The 26,821-nt window shown below is 41.3% G+C and overlaps 1 protein-coding gene across 1 annotated transcript in view; it reads right to left on the bottom strand.

Annotated features, from left to right (window-relative positions):
* LOC109900836 (disheveled-associated activator of morphogenesis 1) overlaps window positions 1-24,355 on the bottom strand; it is a 126,607-nt gene extending 102,252 nt beyond the window's left edge. The window contains exon 1 of the mRNA XM_031837339.1: window positions 24,239-24,355. The gene's annotated coding sequence lies outside the window, so the exon portion shown is untranslated. The remainder of the gene's footprint in view (window positions 1-24,238) is intronic.
* Between the last annotated feature and the right edge of the window lie 2,466 nt (window positions 24,356-26,821).

The raw sequence follows: 26,821 nt of genomic DNA, 5'->3' as shown, positions 1-26,821 counted from the left end.
GGGCTTCTGCTCTGCAGTGTGAGGGGCAACTAACGATCCGGGAGGGGGGTAAAGTTCCATTGAGTAAAGCCTGATATGTGCCCTGCCTCTGAACCAAGTGCACCTAACCACTAAACTATGTGGGGGTGTGCATCATGTGTGGGGGTTCTACATAAAAGCCCAGTTGTCCCATTCCAAACCAAAAGGAGTGGTGAATTCAGGGATGGGCCGTACCCACAAATTCCATCAATGCAGCCCCCCTAATTTGGGACTATTGTGATCACAAATTAAAAGCTTGGCGTAGAGAGGGTTGCGTTAAGAGGGGTGGAAAGGCCTTGTAATTGCCGCCTGGCATCACTCCGGACACCCCACGAGGGGCCTTGCCACGCATTGTGTCCTGTAATCTACCCTGAATGCCACTGAACAACTGGAGCTGTGAAAAAAAGGGCCGCTATCTCGCCAAGGCAGGGAGCACTGCTTTTTCAATCTGGGATCCAAAATAAAAGGAGAGAAAAGCAACTGCTCCTCCTGTTTGTGGTCAAAATAGCATTTTATTCCATGCAGCTGTCTTTTGAACTTCAAAAGAAAGATAAAGTGAGAATGAGAAAGAGGGAGTGATTGAGAGTGGGAAATATGAGTAGAAGAGAGGAGAGGGAGCTTGTGTGTTTAACTTTCAGAGGATCTTGGTCTATTTGCATTGGTGGCTACCTCAAAAGGTTTTAGGCTTCCCTGATTGTCCTCTCCAACTCAGAGGACAGCCTTGGCAAAATCTGAATTCTGCTATTGGGACGTGAAATACTTTCCAGTTGAACCGCTTAATCTAAATAATTAATAAGGTTGTTATTGAATTTGTTCTCAATGACTTACCTGGCTAAATAAAGGATGAAATCAAAATCAAATCAATGAACCAATTCTAAGCTGGCAAGGTACATCAACCACACAAAACATACTTAGTTCCTGTCTGGTTCGCACATTATGTTTCAAAAGCGACATCCTTCCATGGGAGCTTTGCTTGATGTGTTGTGTCGTGTTGTGCATTAAGGAATTCCAAACTTTTAATGGGAGAAAGGAAAGAGCAAGGCAAAGGGCTGCAGCTGTTGGGGAACGTGCTTGCACTGGATTTATGGAATTTGGGGGTTAACAGTTCTGGTTTAGGGCCTAACTTGTTGATCCCCCCCAGATGTGCCTCAATGCTATGAAGAGCTCAAGCAACCATTGCTGATTCGTGGAGAGAATGAGAGAGGGCAGACAAAGAGACTATCATAACATGCACTTGATCCTCAGCCAGATCTCAATTAAGAATTAATGGGAATTTAGGCCTATGCATATATTTTTAAGCAATAAGGCCGAGCAGGTGTGGTATATGGCCAATATACCACGGCTGAAGGCAGTACCTGATACAGCCCTTAGCCGTGGTATATTGGCCATATATCACAAACCCCAGAGGTGCCTTATTGCTATTATAAACTGGTTACCAAAGTAATTAGAGTAGTAAAAATAAATGGTTTTGTCATACCAGTGGTATACAGTCTGATATACCTCAGCTGTCAGCCAATCAGCATTCAGGGCTCGAACCACCCAGTTTATAAGCAACTATTGGCCATAGTAGGAAACTGATCTAATGGCTGATTCCTTTTTTGACTAGCCAGACAGGCTATCAAAATTGTACTTTAGGAGGCTAAAACAATATGGCTGTATACTTGTCATGTGATGATTAAACAAGTTTCTGGGTGTAAAAGCTCACTGACAGAGTGACCACTGGTTGATGCTGTCTCGATGGCCTCTTGGCTTGACCACTTAATACCATCATGCAAATGCTCTCTGTGTTCCAATTCCTACTCTAACATGCTGACCACACCACTCTCGTCAAGTGAGCGAGCATTGCAAAAAACATGAACACATACATGTTATTCAATCATGGCACCCACACTGCTCGCGGGCATCTGCGTGGCAAGGTGCTAAAATAGAAATTGGTTCTATTTGTGACGCTGAACGCAATGCAAGACCGGTCTCTCCCATCTCCTCATTGGTTTTTAGGAGCATATACCCACGTGGGTGATTGGAAAAATAACTAAGGTCCACACGCCAATAGATTGTGGTAATGCTGTAAAGTTGGTTGCCAACCGCCATATAAAGTCCAAAGAAGAAAAAGAAGCCTTAAGGATGGAGGAAAGATGATGAGAAACTAATTCAGTTTCCCGTTTTATCTGTGGATTAATTGTCGGAGTTGAGGTACTTGTGCATTTCAGGAATATTAACAACCCAATGTTTATATACCAGGAAAAATTAGCTAGCAACAGCAAGCTAGTTAGCTAAATTGCCATAAATGTTTAATGTTTAAATGTTTAATGCTGAATTCCTGTATTATTATTTTGTTTAACTATAATTTCATTGTTTAAGTTGATTGATTGCACCCATATTGCCCATTTTAATTGATTGGATTCATATAGTACCCAACATCCGCTTTGGACTAGACTCCTTCCCAAAAATGATTAAAACAGAAGGATAAAAAAATAAATAAAAGGCAAGCCACAGACAGATCCCCCAAACCAATCCTATCCCAATGGCCAGTGTCAGGTCTCTGTGTCTGAAAAATAGTATGAAGCTTTGGCTTGTAGAGGTCGACCGACTTATCGGAATGGCCGATTAATCAGGGCCGATTTCAAGTTTTCATAAATCTGTAATCTGCATTTTTGGACACCGATCATGGCTGATTAAATTACACTCTACGAGGAGACTGCGTGGCAGGCTGACTACCTGTTATGCGAGTGCAGCAGGGAGCCACAGTAAGGTGCTAGCTAGCATTAAACGTATCTTATAAAAAACAATCAATCTTAACATAATCACTAGTTAACTACACATGGTTGATGATATTACTAGTTTATCTAGCTTGTCCTGCGTTGCATATAATCGATGCGGTGCCTGTTAATTTATCATTGAATCACAGCCTACTTCGCCAAACGGGTGATTTAACAAGCGCATTCGCGAAAAAAGCACTGTCGTTGCACCAGTGTACCTAACCATAAACATCAACACCTTTCTTAAAATCAAACAGCCAGACAATGTTCTCTGTTCTCCCCATACTGTAGGCTATTGTCTTTAGTCATCCTACTTAGCTAGGCTAGCCTGGCTAAGCATGCTGCAGCATTGTCTGACAATAATTTTACTAGTTCTTAAAAGTAGATAAGGCATACTGTCACAAACTGTCTCCCTCTCCTAGTTGTCTATATTCCTCTCTCATGTGGTCTGTGTGTATCGAACATAGCAGGCATAAAAGTAGATCCATCTCAGACAGAGCTGGAAAAAACAGGCAAAATGGATTTTGGTCATTGTAGTTCATTACCATGTTCTTGCTCTGAACTAGGTTGACTATTTGCTTAATTAAAACTCATATATCATGATGATTTGATTTCTCTTTCGAAACTCACAAAATGACCGACATCGGTAGTTTAATAACACCCCCAAAAAACGATATGTCGGTTAATTTCTCAGCACTAATGGAAGACGACACTGGTAGCTTCCAGCTTTGTAGGTTAACTTTCCTTGCTAGCTGACAGCTAAAGCTAACATCACTTCACTACCCTAGTACTTTGTTTGTGATTTAATATGCAAACCATAATGCAAAATATGCTAATTTCAAAGCTGAACACCACCAAAATGAACTCATGTCTCTCCCAAAGATTATCTATTGCCTCAGCAAACTGACTGCCTCATTAATGATGTCATTACTGGTTCAAGAGAGAGCGCATATTTTCTATAAAAAGAAGCTACTTCTATGGAGTTGTTGATCAGTATCATAAAATAAGTCTAAAATGGAACGGGAAATAGATTTTTTTTGTTATCTGTAGCCCCCATGAAATCAGCCAAACCAAGCATTAACCCAATGGATGCACTCCTATTGAATATTAATTCACCTGTATTGTGGATAGGCCTAGGCTACATCTTGATTTACCATTCAAATAGATCAACACAATTATGTAGTTTGCTACTCGAAACTCAAAAGATGCCCAACTATTGAACAGAGCAGTAGCTGAGTTTCTGTCTGGACCAAGTGCCATTTGGTGAGTTTGGCTAAAATGCCTGGTATTGATGTCAAAATTCTGGAATCATGACAACACTAGTAGATGGCCTTGCGGTGACACCCCCATTGTAAAGAAACTCGGGTAGCATTACTCTCCGAGTGAGTCCTCTATCCTTACACACAGAGTGGTGAGAGCACATGTCCCAAAAGAAATGCATCTGTAACGGCAGATTTCCTCCTCTTCGTCTGAAGAGGTGTAGCAAGGATCGGACCAATACGCAGCGAGGTAAGTGTCCATGTTTTAATAGAAAAGACTGAACACTATGAAATACAAAAACAATAAAATGAATATAAATTAACCGAAACAGTCCCATGTGGCACAAACACTGACACAGAAACAAATACCCACAAACCAACAGTGAAACCCAGGCTACCTAAATATGGTTCTCAATCAGGGACAACGATAAACATCTGCCTCTGATTGAGAACCATATCAGGCCAAACACAGAAATAGAACATACATAGAAACACAAACATAGACTGCCCACCCCAACTCACACCCTGACCATACTAAATAAAGACAAAACAAAGGAAATAAAGGTCAGAACGTGACAGCATCACATGGTCGTGACAATATATATATTTAAGTTCTCTAAATAAGCTTTGTTGCACAATTTTAAAGGTCAAAACTCTGCATGTGAAATTATACCTAGGCTAAATAGAACCCTTCCACAACCATAAGATCCACTAATAATTTAAATTATCAGTATAGTTTAACCTGCTTTTTGCAATAATCACTGATCTGGCTTTCAAGTCGGTCATTATTATTTTTATTAAAATTGTATAATTTTTTTTTACACCTCTTTTCTTCCCAATTTCATGGTATCCAAATTGGTAGTTACAGTCCTCTCAACGCTGCAACTCCCGTACAGACTCAGGAGAAGCGAAGGTCGAGAGCTGTGTGTCCTCCGAAACACGACGCTGCTTCTTGACACAATGCCCGCTTAACCCGAAAGCCAGCCACACCAATTCAGCGTGCATGTAAACAAGTACATCCCTGCCGGCCAAACCATCCCCTAACCTGAACAACACTTGGCCAATTGTGATCCGCCACATGTGTCTACCGGTCGCAGACTCGAACCAGGATCTCTAGTGGCGCAGCTAGTACTGTGATGCAGTGCCTTAGACCACTGCGCCACTCAGGAGGCAACATTACAAATTTAACCAGAACAATGCACATCCACTAATGATAAATAAATAAGCACAAGCCCACATGCCAGTGAGTAGCGGGCTAATCCTTATATTTAAAGTCTGTCCATTATAGATACAGTATGTGATTACTAACAAGGTAGAACAGTTTTAACTGTTATGAATACACCCTCCTGTCAGTCTCCAACTCTTTGAACAACAGCCTGTTCACTTTAAGATGATTGAAATCAAGTGGCCTACCTGATGAGAAGATGCTTATTTCTCAGAATGAGAACGATTCATGCGTAAATAGCACACTTCTCCAGCGTGCCAGATGCCATTGAAGGTGAGCATTTGCCCACTGAAGTCAGTTATGATGCCATAATTCTTCAGTTGTGTAAACCTTTCCTTTCATCAGCTGTCCGGGTGGCTGTTTTCAAACAATCCCGCAGGTGAAGAAGCCGGACATTGAGGTCCTGGGCTTGCGTGGTTACACGTGGTCTGCGGTTGTGAGGTCAGTTGGACATATTGCCAAATTCTCTGCAACGACATTGGAGACAACTTGTGGTAGAGAAATTAACATTCAATTCTCTGACAACAGCTCTGGTGGACATTTCTGCAGTCAGCTTGCCAATTGCACGCTCCCTGAATACTTTACACATCTGTAGCATTGTGTTGTGTGACAAAACTGCACATTTTATAGTGGCCTTTTACTGCCCCCAGCATAAGGTGCAACTGTGTAATGATCATGCTGTTTAAATCAGCTTCCTGATATGCAACAAGTTCAAACATGAAAATAACAGTCAGACACAAACAAACAAACAGTTCAAAAGGTCAGATCAGATCCAGTCCAGAGCCACTGTCCGTAGAGAGTTCAGACACTTTGGCAAAGAAGAAATGCTCACTAACAGGGAAGTAAACAGATTCGTCCACAAAATCTGAGAGAAATATGTTTTTGTGCATATGGAACATTTCTAGGATCTTTGATTTCAGCTCATGAAACATGGGACCAACACTTTACATGTTGCATTTACAGTTGAAGTCAGAAGTTTACATACACCTTAGCCAAATACATTTAAACTCAGTTTTTCACAATTCCTAACATTTAATCCTATTAAAAATACCCTGTCTTAGGTCAGTTAGGATCACCACTTTATATTAAGAATGTGAAATGTTAGAATAATAGAGAGAATGATTTATTTCAGCTTTTACTTCTTTCATCACATTCCCAGTGGGTCAGAAGTTTACATACCAAATACTAATTGAGTGTAGCATTCGGGTAGCCTTCCACAAGCTTCCCACAATAAGTTGTGTGAATTTTGACAGAGCTGGTATAACTGAGTCAGGTTTGTAGGCTTCTCTGCTCGCACACACTTTTTCAGTTCTGCCCACAAATTTTCTATAGGATTGAGGTCAGGGCTTTGTGATGGCCACTCCAATACCTTGACTTTGTTGTCCTTAAGCCATTTTGACACAACTTTGGAAGTATGCTTGGGGTCATTGTCCATTTGGAAGACCCATTTGCGACCAAGCTTTAACTTCCTGACTGATGTCTTGAGATGTTGCTTCAATATATCCACATAATTTTCCTGCCTCATGATGCCATCTATTTTGTGAAGTGCACCAGTCCCTCTTGCAGCAAAGCACCCCCACAACATGATGCTGCCATCCCCGTGCTTCACAGTTTGGATGGTGTTCTTCGGCTTGTAAGCCTCCCCCTTTTTCTCCAAACATAAAGATGGTCATTATGCCCAAACATTTCTAATTTTGTTTCATCAGACCAGAGAACATTTCTCCAAAAAGTACGATCTCTGTTACAAGCCATAGTCTGGCTTTTCTATGACGGTTTTGGAGCAGTGGCTTCCTGAGCGGCCTTTCAGGTTATGTCGATATAGGACTTGTTTTACTGTGGATATAGATACTTTTGTACCTGTTTCCTCCAGCATCTTCACAAGGTCCTTTGCTATTGTTCTGGGATTGATTTGCACTTTTCGCACCAACGTACATTCATCTTTAGGAGACAGAACGCGTCTCCTTCCTGAGCGGTATGACGACTGCATGGTCCCATGGTGTTAATACTTGCGTACTATTGTTTGTACAGATGAACGTGGTACCTTAAGGCATTTGGAAATTGCTCCCAAGGATGAACCAGACTTGTGGAGGTCTACAATTGTTTTTCTGAGGTCTTGATTTATTTAGATTTTCTCATGATGTCAAGCAAAGAGGCACTGAGTTTGAATGTAGGACTTGAAATACATCCACAGGTTTACCTCCAATTGACTCAAATGATGTCAATTAGCCTATCAGAAGCTTCTAAAGCCATGATATAATTTTCTGGAATATTCCAAACTGTTTAAAGGCACAGTCAAGTTAGTGTATGTAAACGTCTGACCACTGCAATTGTGATACAGTGGATTATAAATGAAATAATCTGTCTGTTCACAATTGTTGGAAAAATTACTTGTATCATGCACAAAGTAGATATCCTAACCGACTTGCCAAAACTAGTTTGCTAACAAGAAATTTGGAGTGGTTGAAAAACTAGTTAATGACTCCAATGTAAGTGTATGTAAACTTCCAACTTAAAGTGTATATTTTTGTTCAGTGTACATTTTGAATGTGAAATCTCAATGTGTAGGATGTGTGGTTTCCTCCTGGAAGCCATGACTTGTTAGATTATCTCAGTCAGTACGTATGTGCCTGTCAGATTCCTTTAATCATTACATTTTCCCATCGTAAGATCACCCCGTCTCTCAACAGCAAGAGATGTCTCGTGTTTTGCCACCATGCTTTTTTATACTTTGCTTCCACATCCATTTGTTCACCTTTCTTTCGTTACCTGTGACAAGGCATTGTCTTGTTCGTCATTGTTTGCGACTGAGCAACATCTGACACGGGGAACTACGTGTGCAGAGAGTAACGTTCAAATAAGAAAGCAGCCTCTTTGGGTTAAGAGGACAGAGAGTATAAGGGTCATGGGGCCATTGGTTCCCCCTGGATTCCAAAAAGCCCTTCCTTGTTAAAAAAGGCTTTCCCCCCACATTTGAAACATTTGATATCTTCACCATATGTCTGGTTTGATAGTCATTGAGTTTCTCTGAGCCATTTTCAGAAAAATGACGAGACAGGAGGCATCATCCAATTACCAAAAGTGCTTCAGCAGCAACACAGATCGCCTTGGCTTGTCCTGAACCCTGCTGCTATCCAGGGCCCTGAAATGTACACTATTCCACTAGTTGGTGTGAGGACTGATGCTGGAAAAGAGGCCCTTTTATATTTGAAAACTTTGCTCTGTCGGGAAAGCACTAGATTTCATGTGTCTTCGGGGTGAAGGGAGCAACATGGCAGCAGGTTTGAACACTCATAAATCTTCTTTCTGTCTACCGCTTACTCTTATGGTGAAATAGAAAATTAAGGGATATTCATTTGCTCAGCACTTGTTTTTGTCCATTCCCTATTCCTGGGTATTCAGCACCAGCGTAAAGATACTGTATGTACTCGGTCTGCTCAACTTGTCTCCAGTTCAGGATGTGCTTGTGGTATTTTCTTAATTATTATCTAGAGTTGCTCCGTTGTTTACCTGTAATTTGTTTTCTGCCAGTGGCACTGTTCATTGGAATATTTTGACATGCCGTTCGATTTGAAGGAAGAATACTTTCTGCAAGTGTGGTCAATAGTACAAGTAAAAAGGATGTGGAACACTAGCTGCACTGACCAATCTGAGCTGCGTCACCAGCGACCTGTGTACAGCTCTTGAAACGGGGCACAGAATGGCGTGCAGTTCAGAGCATTTTCTCCTTCATCCTGAAGGGGGAGATGAGCAGCCTTTGAGTTTACTCTGTTAAATTTTCAATATGAAACTTTTTGGGCGACCCGATAAAATTCACATAAAAATGTGAGTTATAGCTCTGTCATTGATAACAAGTCTAAGAAGCAGTAGAACTGTTCTATGTGTCCTATTCTTCCTGTTCTTAAGTTTCATTTTCATGTCTTACTTTCAGTTTTGTAAACTAGCTTCAAACAGCTGAAAGTACACAATTTTTGGTAAGGAAAAATATATTTCACAGTGTTTTAGTTGCTTGTTTTATCACACAAACTGAAATCAGGATAACTATTATAATTTTTGCAACCAGGAAATGGCAGAGTGATTTCTGCAGAGTACACCTTTAAGCCTGTGACTATATAGGACCTCAGCCCCCCCTCTGATCATATCATGCTTAGACATAGACATGCTGATGTTCATGCTTGTGTGGCTTACTAGCTATCTATGAACTTGAAGAGGGTGAAATGAAAGGGCAAGCTCTCATTGCTTAGTCTCCTAACAACCTGTCATGTATGTTTATTTAATTTACCTTTATTTAACCAGGCAAGTCAGTTAAGAACAAATTCTTATTTTCAATGACGGCCTAGGGACAGTGGGTTAACTGCCTGTTCAGGGGCAGAACAACAGATTTGTACCTTGTCAGCTCAGGGGTTTGAACTTGCAACCTTCCGGTTGCTAGTCCAACGCTCTAACCACTAGGCTACCCTGCCGCCTTGTCCCTTGCCACTCTTCTGCTTTTTAATGTTAGTAATGCACTTGCTTGGTTAAACACAAATAACACACCCAAAAGTCTTCACATATTCCCAAGAGAAGTAACCTTTGTAGCTGCGCTCTACTTTATACTACTATAAATATACTGGCGATGCAGAAATGGGTGACCTATGTAATGTTTTTTGGGCCACTGAAATTCTTAGATGTGTCCTTGAGTCAAAGGCACAGGATGTTCTAGTTCTGGTGTAACTATGCCACCCGCTCTGGTTTCATTTCAGTGGAGGAGCTTCAAGGACCTGCAAAAACACATACAAATATCAGACTGTTTTAGTTCTTTGAATAGGGAAAATAGTTTTTTAAATTTTACATTTTTTAAAGTCTTTTTAAATGTTAAGCGGCTTTAATATACGCCACGTCCCAGGAATGTAGTTAAGCAGTTTCACAATTAATCCAAAATACTTTATGGACTGTAGCCTACTTCCTAAAGGGTTAAATGTGTGCCAGCTTTTATCTCTGACTCTGCAGTTTATAAAGAATTGTATTTAATCAAGAGAAAGATTTGACTTGAATCGGGCATCCCTGTGGAGTGCTCAAATATGCAGATTTGGAAACAATGCAGTTTCGGTGTGTAAACAGTCTGTAAAGCTCATCTCATATTTGACTGGGCTTCCCGAACAGGATAATGTAAAATTAAATGTTTATTTTAAGTGATAAATGGAACGCTAGAGAGATCAGGGTGACTCTAACAGTCTAGCAATGTAGTGCTATTGACACCATTCAATTGTGGGGTTATAAGCGCAAACAAATATTTTTCATTGAAATTCCCCTTTTTAAGAGGGTTGCAGCAACTCCCTCTCCACTGCAGTCTGTGTCAAACGATGGCCTGTTTTAAGTGTCACTTTGTCCCCAAGCGACAGTTGCTCTGCCAGAGAAGCCAGAGAGAAGCCAGAAGCGGAACCAAGGCCTAGATTACCATGATAATGAACAAATAATTCACAAATGAACAGCTGGCAGAGCCCTGGCGATGAGGAGAGGGCGTGCACCACTAACACCCAGCGCAGACAAAGAGTGGTGGTGGTGGGGGTCAGCTGGCTCCAGTGAAGCCGTGACAAGACCATGGGGGTGATAAGGGGCTTGGTGTATGCATTTCAAAAACTAGGATGTCCCTGTTCGAAGTCTGTCTCCAGGTCACACAATTGTAGTTAAAGGATGGAGTGCAGATATTGGCTGTCTGCAGAAGGCCTTGGGTAGGATGCTATGGAATTTAGACTGTATTCAGGTTACACTGGGATAACATGGAAAGAGATGCTTTCATGGTGCCAGAACTTTCAGTTGACAATGTTCGATGCAGCAGTTAATCTGGGCTGCGTCAGCGATATTTCATACTACTTCTCAGATTATCAGATCGTTAGGTTTCCTAGCCTTTCCTACAACTAGTCTGAGGGCATTTAGCCTTTACTCAGTTTGTTTTTTGTCATGTTATTTAGAGAAGAACCAACAATTGACACGTGCTGTCGATGAGGGCAGCAGTCATCCATTCTGACGAGTGTTTCCTTAGAAACCAAACACAATGGTAGTCTCCAGCAGGTCAGGGAATGGGTTGAGGCGAGCAGACCGTTGTCAGCAGGGGATTATCTGTAATTGTTTGGAGGAGCTTTACCTGCTTTGCACAGCTGTCAAGCAAAATGGTGACCTACCTTGCAGACAACAAACTCTAGTTCTGATATGTTGTTGAGCCTGAGTGAGCTTCTATAACTGAATGAGGACAATGGTGGAGTCCCAATATCCGTTCTTGCGTTCTAAATAGTAGCTATTTTGGGTAGCTACTAAGTTAAGGTACTGTATGTGAAATTTCAAACATTTTGTATGCTTTAAATGCCAGGATGTCATTTTGGCTTTTCATCTAGTTTAATTTACTGCACACTTTTGAGGAAGAGAATCGTCTTTCGAGACTCAAGTGTGTTTGACAATAGCTGATAATCAGCTGTCGGGACGCGCTGTACCAAAATTAACAAAGGTGGGAATCAACAGAATTGAGCATAAGATGACGCATTCTCAGTAGGATGAGCCTAGCATGCTGATATTTGTTGCTTAGTGTATTTGTTTTTACTAAACAGTATGTTCTAAATTAGTACACAGTATTGAATTACATTTATTTTGGGTAACAGACATACAACAAAATGTACAATGTGGACCCAGAGGATATCACTTGAAAGTAGAGTATGATTTTTCAACGCCGATACCGGTTATTGGAGGACCAAAATTAGCCGATACCAACTAAAATCAGCCAAATTATTATTAATATTATATATATTTTGGGTTGTAGTTATTATAGGAATTATGACACGTCAACTATTTCGCTCTACCATTTGTATTTCATATACCTTTTGACTATTCGATGTTCTTATAGACACTTTAGTATTGCCAGCCTAATCTCGGGAGTTGATAGGTTTGAAGTCATAAACAGTGCTGTGAAGCAAGCGTTGCTAAGAGCTGCTGGCAAACGCAGTAAAGTTTGAATGAATGCTTACGAGCCTGCTGCCGCCTACCACCGCTCAGTCAGACTGTTCTATCAAATCATAGACTTAATTATAATATAACACAGAAATACCGTTGGTCATTAATATGGTCAAATCCGGAAACTATCATTTGGAAAACAAAACATTTATTATTTTAGTGAAATACGGAACCATTCCGTATTTTATCTAACGAGTGGCATCCATAAGTCTAAATATTCCTGTTACATTGCACAATGTTGTCATAACGTAAAATTCTGGCAAATTAGTTTGCAACGAGCCAGGCTGCCCAAACTGTTGCATATACCCTGACTCTGCGTTTAATGAACGCAGTTCATTAGTTTGAACGCAGTTTCCCTAGTTTAATATTGCCTGCTAACCTTTTAGCTAAATATGCAGGTTTAAAAATATATACTTGTGTATTGGCTGCCTTTGCCTGAGCAGAGATCAGATGATAAAGTAATCTAATAAAAATGAGTAAGTAATATAAATTGTATCATTTCAGAGTAATTTCCAATTTTTCTATTGATGTGTACCCAATGTGGACCTGACAGAGACAATGGAATATTTTCTGTTTTGGCAATTGAATGTTCACTATTTTGGGGTTGGAATTTCTATTAAAAAAACGTCTAATATGTTAAAAATGTTTAAAAAAATAAAATACAAAAATACATTCAAAACCAAACTCAAAAAGCACTTGTCGCTGATCACCATCTTCCATTGTAAAGAGTTGTAGTCTTTACAGACACTGTTTTGCAAACAGTAGTTAACAGTTTCAACATACCTAAACGGAGTGGGGAGCCAACATGATGCAGCTCAGACTCAGGCTAGCAATAAGTAAGTGTGCACTATGATAAGTGGTCGGCTGCGCTGATGGACAGGCGTGATTCGTGAGACACATTTGACAGAAGTATCAAAAATAACACCAATTCTATCAAGGGTTGGAAGTGATTCAGGAAACAGAATCAAAAATATTTTTTATCAAGGAACAGAACCAGGAACGAAAGTGATCCATACTGTTCAATAACAGAACTGTTATATTAAATGCATGGAAACCGCTTAATAACTTTATTTTACGATCAAGGCATTTTTTTCTAGTCCCACAAAAAGCGCAACAACGTGCCTATACAAAGCCCTCACTGTCACTCAGAAATGTATTCCAGCGTCTGCCTGCAAGCTGAAAATCTTTGCAGATGTGTGTGCATGTTTAGGCTAACTCCGAAGCATAAACTACACAAAAAAAGATGTGTTAATTCTGGTGCCACTCTGCACACACAAGCTTGTTACCTTGCTAGCTCAAGCCTGTTAGCGCAAAAGACATTCAAAAGTTCCTTAATTGAAGCCACTCATCCTAGGTTTAATTCTGTGGACCTAATTCATGTCATAAGATGCGAGCACGTCAAGCCTGCTCATCAACCCTCTCGCTCTCTCCCCACCCTTAAAATTTCAGTCACATCTTTCACCATAGGCTACACTTGTTTGTCCATCACGCATGTAAACAACTATTTTGCCTGCTCTATCCACACAGATTGGTGAAGTATTTTGGGATTCGAACTGGTTGAATTGTCTTACATTCGCTGTCCAAAATTCTAAATGTTTGTTTATTAGGATCTCTTTGAGCCCACCAAGGGCTAGTCTTCCAAAACTAACTGTCATTTCCATGTAAAAGGACCCTTGAGCACCAAGTTCATAGGAGCATGTCAAATCTGGTGTCAAATATTAGCTAAGAGTCTATATCTTGTATAAATGATGGCATCCTAAATATTAGGAATAAGCAAAGGCTTTGATTTCTGGTCAAACAGATGAAAAAGGGGTCTTAGAAAACATCAGCAGGAAAAAATAGACCCCTGCCAACAAATAAACACATTTCATTTTGGATAAATTATTTGCCTTGTGTAAGTTTAACACATTTTCACATTTCTCTCCCTCGTAAGGGTAATACAATTTCACAGAAGTAACAAGTAAAGGTAGACCTACCAATTAGTTATAGAATACCCAAATATACAAGGGAGGATATTGCATAGGTATACCTTTGTGTACCAATTTAGGAGACATCACCATAAAGAGAATGACATTAATATCCATAATAATGCACTTCTGTGAAGTAGAGATTATACAAATGATAGAATTCCATTACTACAATACTGTTAAGGCTTATGAATCCACTTCATTTAATGTAGTTCAATAACATGTTGGTTTTTTTATGTCAAGGTGTCACCCCAATCTTTCTGCAGCCATCTTTGAAACTTAATTTGGGGCAGATATTTAGGGAAAATGTGGTCATATTAAAAAACAGGGAGATTTTACTGAAATTCCGTTACCAAACGTTACATCTGTACAGTTCTTCCAGTTTTTTTTTATTTTTATGTTCACTGTAAATGGTTAAAAGTAGTACTTGTGCATATTTCAGTATGGTTTGATAGACTTTGAAATCAATGTTTTTTGTTTGGTATACATTTTTAAGTGAAAAATCTGATTCGACACAATTCAGTTACTGTGGAATTGCCGTAATATGTTAATGATATTCAATAAGTTTCTGTTTACAAAGGTTGGAGGGAGAGACTGCAATTATTTACCACATCAGGAGGTGCAGAATTCTGAGCAAATTTATGGAAGGCATTCCAAAGTACCCAGGCCTACTCCCATTTTCAGGAATTTCAAATTCCGAACTGCTCCATCAACGCCAAAAACTCAGATTCAGAACCAGTCAGGCATTTATTTGATCACGTCAAGCGAGAAAGCATTTCACAGAGATGAATTTGAACATCTGGTGAGGCTCAGATTGAAAGAAGGGGGCCATTGAAGAATCTCTGCCTCCATGGAAAGTAGGAAAAGCCCCATTTGAACTTGGAGTGTCCACATCCTCCACAAGGTTATTGAAATTGCAAGCTAATGCGCAAAACAGTGGGTTGGGTCCTTAGGGTGCAAATTAACACCAAACAGCAGCAAAGACTTGAAGAGCTCTTTTGGACACATACAAGGTCCCCCATAACCAGGAGTTTGAGCACGGCAACTCCCATAAATTAAGATCTCCCTCTATTCAGGACTTGGGAGTAGGGTGACTGAACCATCGGCCCATAGAGAATGAGAAAGGTGAAGGGGCCTCAAGAGGAAAAGACAAAAACAATACAACTCTACCAAGCAGCAGACATTATACTCAAAGTAAAGGCTCATCTGGAAAAATGCTTCTAAGGCTACAGTGGCTTGCGAAAGTATTCACCCCCTTGGCATTTTTCCTATTTTGTTGCCTTACAACCTGGAATTAAAATAGATTTTTTTGGGCAGGGTTTTGAATCATTTGATTTACACAACATGCCTACCACTTTGAAGATACCAAATATTTTTTATTGTGAAACAAACAAGTAACAAGACAAAAAAGACAAAAAAATACAGAAAACTCGAGCGTGCATAACTATTCACCCCCCCAAAGTCAATACTTTGTAGAGCCACCTTTTGCAGCAATTACAGCTGCAAGTCTCTTGGGGTATGTCTCTGTAAGCGTGGGACATCTAGCCACTGGCATTTTTGCCCATTCTTCAAGGCAAAACTGCTCCAGCTCCTTCAAGGTGGATGGGTTCCGCTGGTGTACAGCAATCTTTAAGTCATACCACATATTCTCAATTGGATTGAGGTCTGGGCTAAAACCACTTGAGTGATGCTTTAACAGTATGCTTACGGTCATTGTCGTATTGGGAGGTGAACCTCCATCCCACTCCCAAATCTCTGGAAGACAAACAGGTTTCCCTCAAGAATTTCCCTGTATTTAGCGCCATCCATCATTCCGACCAGTTTCCCAGTCCCTGCCGATGGAAAAACATCCCCACAGCATGATGCTGCCACCACCAAGCTTCACTGTGGGGATGGTGTTCTTGGGGTGATGAGAGGTGTTGGGTTTGTGCCAGACATAGCGTTTTCCTTGATGGTCAAAAAGCTACATTTTAGTCTCATCTGACCAGAGTACCTTCTTCAAATTAATCGGTCGACCTCTAGATTTAACGGTGCTCAGTGGGATGTTCAAAGTTTCAGATCTTTTTTTTATAACCCAACCCTAATCTGTACTTCTCCACAACTTTGTCCCTGAACTGTTTGGAGAGCTCCTTGATCTTCATGGTGCCACTTGCTTGGTGGTGCCCCTTGCTTAGTGGTGTTGCAGACTCTGGGGCCTTTCAGAACAGGTGTATATGTACTGAGATCATGTGACAGATCATGTGGCAGATCATGTGACAGACTGTACACAGGTAGACTTTATTTAACTAATTATGTTACTTCTGAAGGTAATTAGTTGCACCAGATCTTATTTAGGGGTGAATACATATGCACCCACTACTTTTCTGTTTTAAAAAAATCATGTGGCGCAGAAAATCAAATACCAGCATTTCTAAAATATAGTTTTTTTTGGTAATCTTTTCATAGCATCATTTAATAGGGGTAAAATTATATCAGTAATTCAAGACATATTCGTCGATAGCTTCAAACAATGGCAAAAGAAAAGACGCAAATATAATCTTGGCCTAAATTGCTGGGAGAGTCCAGATAAAACAGCTCAGTTGAGCTAAGCGCTCCTGCAGAGCTTGTAATAATGATACTTCCACATGAATGCAAACAAACAGTGGAATTGAAGAGAAAAATGAGGGAGATGGAGGAGAAAATAGCAGAGAGGGAGGGTGAGGCGGGGCAGAGATCAGAGGTAATTACAGTCACCCGGCTTGGTGCATAATCCTATTTTAGCTGCAAAGAACAGAGCGTGATCGGAGGGAAACAAAATGGAAAAAGGAGAACAAGACAAGAACTACTCTACTTTTCCTCCATGTTCTGTACTGTATACAAAAGTAACTGGCTCATATGTCATGTACAGCATTAACATGGGCGTGGTGCCGATTGACAGAGGTCAAGACCCTCCACTAACCAAATAGGCAAGTTTTACCAAAAATTCTAGCCTGTCTCCATCTTGGGGACACAAAAACTACATGCATGTGACACGCAACAATAGTTTATCTATATTTTTCTTAGCTGTCTATTTACCACCACAAACTGATGCTGTCACTAATATCACACCTAATGATCTGTATAGGGCCATAAGCAAACAAGAAAATGCACATCCAGAGGTGACGCTCCTAGTGGCTGGTCATTTTAATACAGCAGAACTGAAATCCCTCTTACCTTAGTTTTACCAGCATGTCACCTGTGCAACTGGAGCTGTAAAAATATATATATATATAAAATAACTCTAGATCACATTTACCCCACACACAGAGACAAAGCTCTCCCTCCCTCGCATACAAAGCTCTTGCTCACCCTCCATTTGGTAAATCTGACCATAACTCTATCCTCCTGATTCCTGCTTACAAGCAAAAACTCAAAACAGGAAGTACCAGTTATACACTCAATACGGAAGAGGTCGGATGAAGCAGATGCTAAGCTACAGGACTGTTTTGCTAGCACAGACTGGGATATGTTCCGGGATTTATCTGATTGCATTGAGGAGTTTACCACATAAATACCCGGCTTCATTAAAAAGTGCAATGAAGAAGTCATCATCACAATGATGTACATATCCCAGCCAGAAGCCATGGACTACAGGAAACATCTGCACTGAGCTAGAGACTAGAGCTGCCACTTTCAAGAGCGGGACACTAATAAGACAACAAACTGGAAACGTCAATACAGGAATAAGATAGGGTTTGCAAACCCTACCACAGCCAACAATCACAGAATATAAAAGGGAAACCCAACCATGAGCTGCCAGTGACCCAAGCGTACCAGATGAGCTAAATTCCTTATATGCTTGCGTCGAGGCAAAAAAAGATAGGTGCAGTGAAATGTGTTGCTTTACAGGGTCAGCCATAGTAGTACAGCACCCTGGAGAAAAGTAGGGTTAAGTGTCTTGGTCAAGGCCATTGTTTCAATATATTCTCTAAATTTGATTTGTTTACGAAGTATCCCTAAAGTGTTCTCCCATCTTAGGGTCAGGTGTGGTCAATTCAGTGTCTGACCCGTCAATCCCAAGTGGACGAGGCGAGACGGGGGCGAGGGCAGGGTGTGGTGGGAGCACCCTGGTGACAGACAGGGACTCAGTGGATAAGTGAAGCTAAATGAAGCCATTGTCTGTCCGAAGTGAAGCACACTGTGCAGAGAAAGAGACATTCAAACAGCCACACAGGCTCATTGTTGTTTCCATTGCCAACAGGGTCCTATCGCATACTGTATGGTGGGCCTGCACAATGTTGGTCCTCTGAAACTGCTGTAGTACCAAACACCATAGTAAGGTACAGTCAGATGTAGTAGTGCCATACATCACCTGCTAAATCACTTAGAAATGTTCCACTATTTATCAGGGTTTCTCAACTCTGGTGTCAGAGTATCACTGTTGTTTCATAAAGTCTCAATACATTATGAAAGTGGATGTCCCAAACATCCACATTTTGAGAAATGAGAGCATTGTTGCTCTGGCTAACTTGAAATGGGTTCAAGCTCTTATACTCTGAAACAAGGGGGATACCTACTCAGTTGTTCAACTGACTGCATTCAACTGAAAAGTGTCTTCCGCTTTTAACAAGCACACTACTTAGGTGTCTACTCATGTTCAACTGGAGTGAAGTCCAGCATTCAATGGCTCCAGGATCAACAATGATAGACTGGAGTATGCAGCCATTAGAAAGTCCACTTTGTAGCCCCCGCTATGTTTTATCAGTCATTGTTGGAAATATCCATTTATGAATTTAATGTCAAATTCTCTCATTATTTTTTAAAAGCTCCCATTTTGGACTTGGCGAGGACTGTAGATGGTTTAATTACATTATGCATACATTGACGCATAATGTAATAAACCATCTACAGTCCTCTCCCAGCGGAGAAACATTCTAACCCGGCATCCTTTAGTGCATCAGGTCTGCACGCTCATCCCTGTCATGTCGTGAATGCCTTTCCTGGCTGCATGCCCTTAGCCCTAGTTATTTTGATAACAGTTCAAATACATAGATCAAATCCATGCATCATAAGTTCAAATGTTTTCTAATCTATTAAACCTCGGTAGTAGTTTCATTACTCTTTCAATGCATTTCTCTGGAAAGATGGCATTGTAGCCAGACAAATACATTGGAAGATGATTGTCAACCAGATCAGAAACACTATGCTCACAACCTGTATCTCCTAAATGGTATCGCTGGTGTATTTTGTTAGAATTTAGGAATGTTTTGCACAATACTATAAGGTTCACGTCCATTCATTTATACCGTTCATGAATCGTAACAACACGCATAACTATTATGTGATCGAGAAATGTATACTGCAAACTTTCACCCACTTTTTAGAAAATATAACTAACTTTGTTGTGTCAACAATCCATCCAAAACAAATAATCCCATGTGTGCACCTTGTTTTTATAAGCTTTCACACATATTCCATGATATGGGATTATCCAATGGGCAACCCTGCAGCTGTTGATTGCCAGCGATCATAATATATCAAGAGGCATACGCTATAATCAATACACAACTTAAGGAGTAGAACATTTTTATACCAACATATAAAAGTATAACTTTTCCATTATCACATTCGCTTGCCATACTATTCTCATGAGATCATGCATGCAACTACTAGAACACCCCTGTTGCAACCGAACTGATGGACAATGTCGATTGGCAGGTGGAATTATGACCAATAAGGTTGCAAGGTTAAAGTGGGAGGCGGGATCAGGTCAGCAGTATTGTCCAATGAGGTTGCAGAGAGAGCCCAACATGGACACCGCAGTTATTTTTGTATTTTTTTTAACTGTCTTTGTGCACCCGATATGGGGGCTCGAGAACAATGACGTGATGTCGTTGTACACAATTTTTGGGGAACCTTTCAGGCTCTTGAGCGCTACTTTAAAAACTACTGCCTTATAAGTATACAAAATCTCAGTTCAATCTCTTTAAAATAACTGGAAAAAAAATCTCTCAGTAGCAATCCCCTGTGGCAACAACACAATGAACTTCAATAAGAGCCCCCATTCTTCCTTATTCTCTCAAAGATGCTCTCCCTCAGTGTTAGAGCAGAAATCGTGACCTGCACTCTTATGTAAACCGGGGCATGAAAACACAATTTTCTTGTACTGTTCCCCCTCCTTTCGCATAAATGACAAGGGAACCAAACAGAGCAAAATCTCTGAACAGAAGTAGTACTGCAGATGCAGTTTGGATTTTCCTGCTATTGTCCGGCTAATCCAGCCCTACAACTCAAGGCCAGGCAGTTGAATGGAGTGGAATGGAGCCTGTGGAAGATAGAGAGCATCCCCGCATTGCTCCCTTTCCCCTCCCCACTTTCCCAAGGTCGAGCCAGTTGCCATGGCGACTGGCCCAGAGGCTCACACAGGATAAGGAGAAAGGGGTATTGGTTATAAATACCCAAAACAGTTGAATCAGGGGCTTTAAGGAGCCTGACCTTTCTGAGAGCATCTCCAATGAGCTGTCTGTCAGAAGAAGAAATTAATGGAGACAGGTGGCAATGACTTTGTGCTCATGAGAGGAACCTTGAGACTCTATAGAGAAAAGTTATATAATCATCACTCTAAAAAGAGCCCTGCACCTTCATTGGTTTAATACCAGGGTCTAGTCACCGAGTGACTGCTCATTCTATAAGCCTAGAATTTACTAGTCTACTACTTTTTAGCATGTGATTTATAGACTTGGTCATGAGGTGTATAGATGGCTTGTATATTTCAGAAAACTGTATCCACACCAAGGCATACTGTAGCGAACTCCATTACACACAATCCTTGAGACACAGGACATGCATGGGTGATTTAGGGGTGTATGCCAAGCCACAGATCTACATCTCACATAGTACATTCACTGATGCCCATTAGAGGTATGAAAGATCACTGAAAACCACAGAATATAAAATGTATGATAGTTTTTTTAAACCGTGAAGCCATAATAGCCTACTAACCTTCACTGCACTTAATAAAATATTGCACTGATGATACCAAGATGATTTCATAAACTGCTGTGGGCCTCTGGGCCTATTCCCTTATGTAACCAAGACTGAAATGGCTTGCAAAACATATTCAGTTTAATGCACCACACCATCTAAAAATAAGCTGAATACATGTATACAGAAAACACCAAGATATCCAAGGCTGCTGACGATCACTTACCTTTCAGTAGGGCGCCAGACATGAGTAAATTGCCTTGTAATTTTCTCCAGCTCTGCTAATAAATTGTACACCAAACAGTAATACACTTGCCAGCTTTAGTATAAAATCTGAGGGATATCCCGTGTTCCATCTCATACAGGTCAAAAAATAGAGGGGCGGCAGGGTAGCCTAGTGGTTAGAGCGTTGGACTAGTAACCGGAAGGTTGCGAGTTCAAACCCCCGAGATTCAATCTTGCAACCTTACGGTTAACTAGTCCAATGCTCTAACCACATGCCTCACGAGGACCCCACCTGTTACGCGAATGCAGTAAGAAGCCAAGCTAAGTTGCTAGCTAGCATTAAACTTCATCAATCATAATCTCTAGTTAACTACACATGGTTGATGATATTACTAGTTTATCTAGCGTGTCCTGCGTTGCATATAATCGATGCAGTGCGCATTCACGAAAAAGGACTGTCGTTGCTCCAATGTGTACCTAACCATAAACACCAATGCCTTTCTTAAAATCAATACACAGAAGTATATATTTTTAAACCTGCATATTTAGCTAAAAGAAATCCAGGATAGCAGGCAATATTAACCAGGTGAAATTGTGTCACTTCTCTTGCGTTCATTGCACGCAGAGTCAGGGTCTCTGAAACAGTTTGGGCCGCCTGGTCAATGCGAACTAATTTGCCAGAATTTTACGTAATTATGACATAACATTGAAGGTTGTGAAATGTAACAGGAATATTTAGACTGATGGATGCCACCCGTTAGATAAAATATCTATATAATATAATAGTATTTCACTGAAAGAATAAACGTCTTGTTTTCGAGATGATAGTTTCCGGATTCAACCATATTAATGACCTACGGCTCGCATTTCTGTGTGTTATTATGTTATAATTAAGTCTATGATTTGATAGAGCAGTCTGAGCGATGGTAGGCACCAGCAGGCTCATAAGCATTCATTCAAACAGCACTTTTGTGCGTTTTATTTAAGGTGTAAAAAAAAAAGTAAAACGGCCAAATCGGTGTCCAGACATTGTTATGAAAACTTGAAATCGGCCCTAATTAAATCACCCATGCATTTGAAGAGTTTCTCCCATTCTTCTCTGCAGATCCTTTCAAGCTCTGTCCGGTTGGATGGGGAGCGTCGCTGCACAGCGATTTTCAGGTTTCTCCAGAGATGTTCGATCGGGTTCAAGTCTGGGCCACTCAAGGACATTCAGAGACTTGTCCCAAAGCCACTCCTGCATTGTCTTGGCTGTGTGCTTAGGGTCATTGTCCTGTTGGAAGGCGAACCTTCACCCCAGTCTGGAGGTCCTGAGAGCCCTGAGAGCAGGTTTTCATCAAGGATCTCTGTACTTTGCTCCGTTCATCTTTGCATCGATCCTGACTAGTCTCCCAGTCCCTGAAAAATATCCCCACAGCATGATGCTGCCACCCATGCATCACCATAGGGATGGTGCCAGGTTTCCTCCAGACGTGACGCTTGGCATTCAGGCCAAAGAGTTACATCTTGGTTTCATCAGACCAGAGAATGTTGTTTCTCATGGTCTATATAGTCTTTAGGTGCCTTTTGGCAAACTCCAAGCAGGCTGTCATATGCCTTTTACTGAGGAGTGGCTCCCGTCTCACCACTCTACCATAAAGGCCTGATTGGTCGCGTGCTGCAGAGATGGGAGAAACTTCCAGAAGGACAACCATCTCCACAGAGGAACTCTGGAGCTCTGTCAGAGTGACCATTGGGTTCTTGGTCACCTCCCTGACCAAGGCCCTTCTCTCCCGATTACTCAGTTTGGCCAGGCGGCCAGCTCTAGGTAGAGTCTTGGTGGTTCCAAACTTCTTCAATTTAAGAATAATGGAGGCCACTGTTCTTGGGGACCTTCAATGCTGCAGAGATGTTTTGGTACCCTTCCCCAGATCTGTGCCTCGACACAATCCTGTCTCAGAGCTCTACGGACAATCCCTTTGATCTCATGGCTGGGTTTTAGTCGTTGAACTTATATGGTGATCAATCTAAACTTTCATAGTATTACCACGACTACCAGCAAAACAGTTCGTATTTCAATCACCCACGTGGGTATAACCAATGAAGAGATGGCACGTGGGTACCTGCTTCTATAAACCAATGAGGAGATGGGAGAGGCAGGACTTTCAGCGCGATCTGCGTCAGAAATAGGAATTACTTCTATTTTAGCCCTTGGCATCGCAGACGCTCGTTGACGCAATAATTGAATAACATGGATTTCTACACTTATTTAGCGACGCTCGCGCACGCGACGTGTCCGGTCTGGTCAGCGTGTCAGAGTTAACGTTAAAAAGGGTCAATGCAGATAGTTAACCAATAGCTACCCGGACTCACTACCGGTATGTACCAGTCTCCTCTGCTACGCCAAACAGTACCTAACCTGTAACGGCTAATAGAGCATCAAATTAGCCCGTTACAGCTACTAAACCAATTGAGTAGGCTAGCCTACGTGGGTGTTTATCTTACATGAGATGCAAACAGCACCTGCAAATTATTGACAGGCCTTGCCAACTCGAACGACATCGAAACTATTGATAATATACACTTGATCACAGAGGCTCTCCTGAGCGTCGAACTTCAACACTAGGTATACAAGTTGGGGAAATAAGAGTATAGAAAAAGTTAACACAGCAACAACAAATACGCAGGATGTAACCACGTTACACATCAACAGAATGAAATGCGTCCTAAATGCAGTTGTCTCTGATCACTCTAGCCGGTGTCACTGCATCTTTCTGCAAGACAAACAGCACAATAGAATTTCTAAGGGGCCTATCGAAGGTTCTGCACGGATGATGAGCGTATTCAAGAAACTCGTTCAAAAGTCTGCACCAAAAGCATTCTTACCTCGTGTGGGTGCACATTTTTCTGATGATATCCACAAGTACTCCCAGCAAACAATATACTGTTTAATATTGCACTACCGGTAGAATCAGTATTTTTGGGATAATCTCAATTGCATAGGCATTCTCCTCGCCTCCTACTCAAAAGCCATTGGATTTTAAAAAAGAGGTCCCGCCCTTCTGACCTTATCCTCCAATCGGGTTTAATAAGGAGGCGAGGAGATGAGAGAGAACGCGAGGAGAATTCAATAGAGATTGTCCCAGTGACATCATCCCCTTTGCGATGATCAAAAAGCCAATGTGCATGCTTATAGCGATAAGCGTTTTCTGGGAACTGTAGTTGGCCAATGCTACCATCTAGCTTTCTCTCGTGAGTATTACAAACACATGATATTATTTACTCTTGAAGAGCTTCACTGGGCGGATTCGATTATGCTGAGCAGCAGGGCACCGGTCTATGGCCCGTGACGTGAACGGGCAAAAACGGAGAGGAGCACCAGTCTCAAATCGATCAGTAATCTGCGCCACTCGGCAATGTTGTCAACAAGGCAGCATATTTTGAGCCGACTTCGCCGTGGGCTTTGATCGTGGCACCTGGCTCACGCCCGGGAGGCAGTCCTGTTACGAAACGAATGCAATCAACTTTCACCCGGTGTACAACACGCGTAACCGGGCGCCCGAGACAGGTTAATCGAATCATCTCACTGCTATATCTTTCTGTTGTGGCTTTTGATACATTTTCCCAGGTTTATCAAAATTCCTAGGCTAAAATGCCTATTATAATAATCAATAAAGCGATATTTTTTTAAATGTTAGGCTATCTGCTCTGAATATTGTGACAGTATGTTCTTGTTAAGTCAGTAACAACACCAAAGTAGTTGTAGAACTTGGTTACTATCTCAAGTCAATTTATTGCCAAGCTAATCAACTGATTTCATATTTTCACAACCTGCCATTTTCAAGAAATGTATAATGCATAGCAAAAAACTGTATATTGATCATGCAATCTGTCTTACAAGAACCTCTACTAAGGGAGCTGGGTTGTGAAATAAAATAATTATCCAATAAACTTTCTTCTAAAAAAAATGTTTTTTATTCAACATGGCCTCTTTTAGCCATACAGCTTTTAGGTTATTCCACAAATAGTGTCTTTCAAATCAAATGTTATTGGTCGCATACATATATTTAGCAGATGTTATTGCAGATGTAGGAAAATGCTTGTGTTCCTACTTCCAACAGTGCAGTTATATCTAGCAATACACAATAATATACACAAATCTAAAAAAGTGCAATAATGGAATTCAGAAATATAGAAATATTAGGATGAGCAATGGCGGCTTCTAGTGTGTGTCTTGGGATATGCTACATATTCTATCCATATTGCCTATATATCTGAAGAATACGTAGGGTAGAATAGCATATGTACAGCAATAGTTAAACAGGATAGGCCTTGACTAGAATATACAGTATATATATATATGAAATGGGTATAACTGTATGTAAACATTATTAAAGTGACTAATAGTCCATTATTAAAGTGACCAGTGTTCCATTACTATGTACATAGGGCAGCAGCCTCTAAGGTGCATGGTAGAGTAGCCGGGTAGTGACAGTGACTAAATTTCAGGGCAGGGTACCGGCTAGTGTTGACTATTTAACATTCTGATGGAGTTGAGATAGAAGATGTGTTTCCGTCTCTCAGTCCCAGCTTTGATGCACCTGTACTGACCTTGTGTTCTGGATTGTAGCGGGGTGAACAGGCCGTGGCTCGGGTGGCTGAGGTCCTTGATGATTTTCTTGGCCTTCCTGTGATACCAGGTTGTGTAGATGTCCTGGAGTGCAGGCAGTATGCCCCCGGTGATGTGTTGAGCAGACCACACCACACTCTGGAGAGTCCTGCGGATGCGTTCGATACTGTTGCCGTACCATGCAGTGATACAGCCCAACAGGATACTCTCAATGGTGCATCTGTAGATATTAGTGATGGTTTTTGGGTCAATGCTGAATTTCCTCAGCCTCCTGAGGTTGAAGAGGCTCTGTTGCGCCTTTTTCACCACGCTGTCTGTGTGGGTGGACCATTTCAGATTGTCAGTGATGAGTACACAGAGGAACTTGACGCTTTTCACCTTCTCCACTGCTGTCCGTCGATGTGGATGGGGGCGTGCTCCCTCTGCTGTCTCCTGAAGTCCACTATCAACTCCTGCGTTTTGTTGACGTTGAGAGAGGTTATTTTCCTGGCACCACTCCACCTGGGCCCTCAACTCCTCCCTGTAGGATGTCTCATTGTTGTTGGTAATCAGGCCTAGCACTGTTGTGTCATCTGCAAACTTGATGATTGAGTTGGAGACATGTGTGGCCAGGCAGTCATGGGTGAACAGGGAGTATAGGAGGAGGCTGAGCACACACTCTTGTGGAGCCCTTGTGTTGACAATTAGCCTAGTGGACGTGTTGTAGCCTACCTTCAGCACCTGGGTCGGCCCTTCAGGAAGCAAAGGACCCAGTTTCACAGGGCGGGGTTCAGACCCAGGTTCCTTAGCTTAATGATGAGCTTGGAGGGTACTATGGTGTTGAAGGCTGAGCTGTAGTC

Source organism: Oncorhynchus kisutch, linkage group LG12, assembly GCF_002021735.2.
Source record: "Oncorhynchus kisutch isolate 150728-3 linkage group LG12, Okis_V2, whole genome shotgun sequence".
Lineage (NCBI taxonomy): Eukaryota > Metazoa > Chordata > Actinopteri > Salmoniformes > Salmonidae > Oncorhynchus > Oncorhynchus kisutch.
This window is presented reverse-complemented; position numbering and strand designations above follow the sequence as displayed.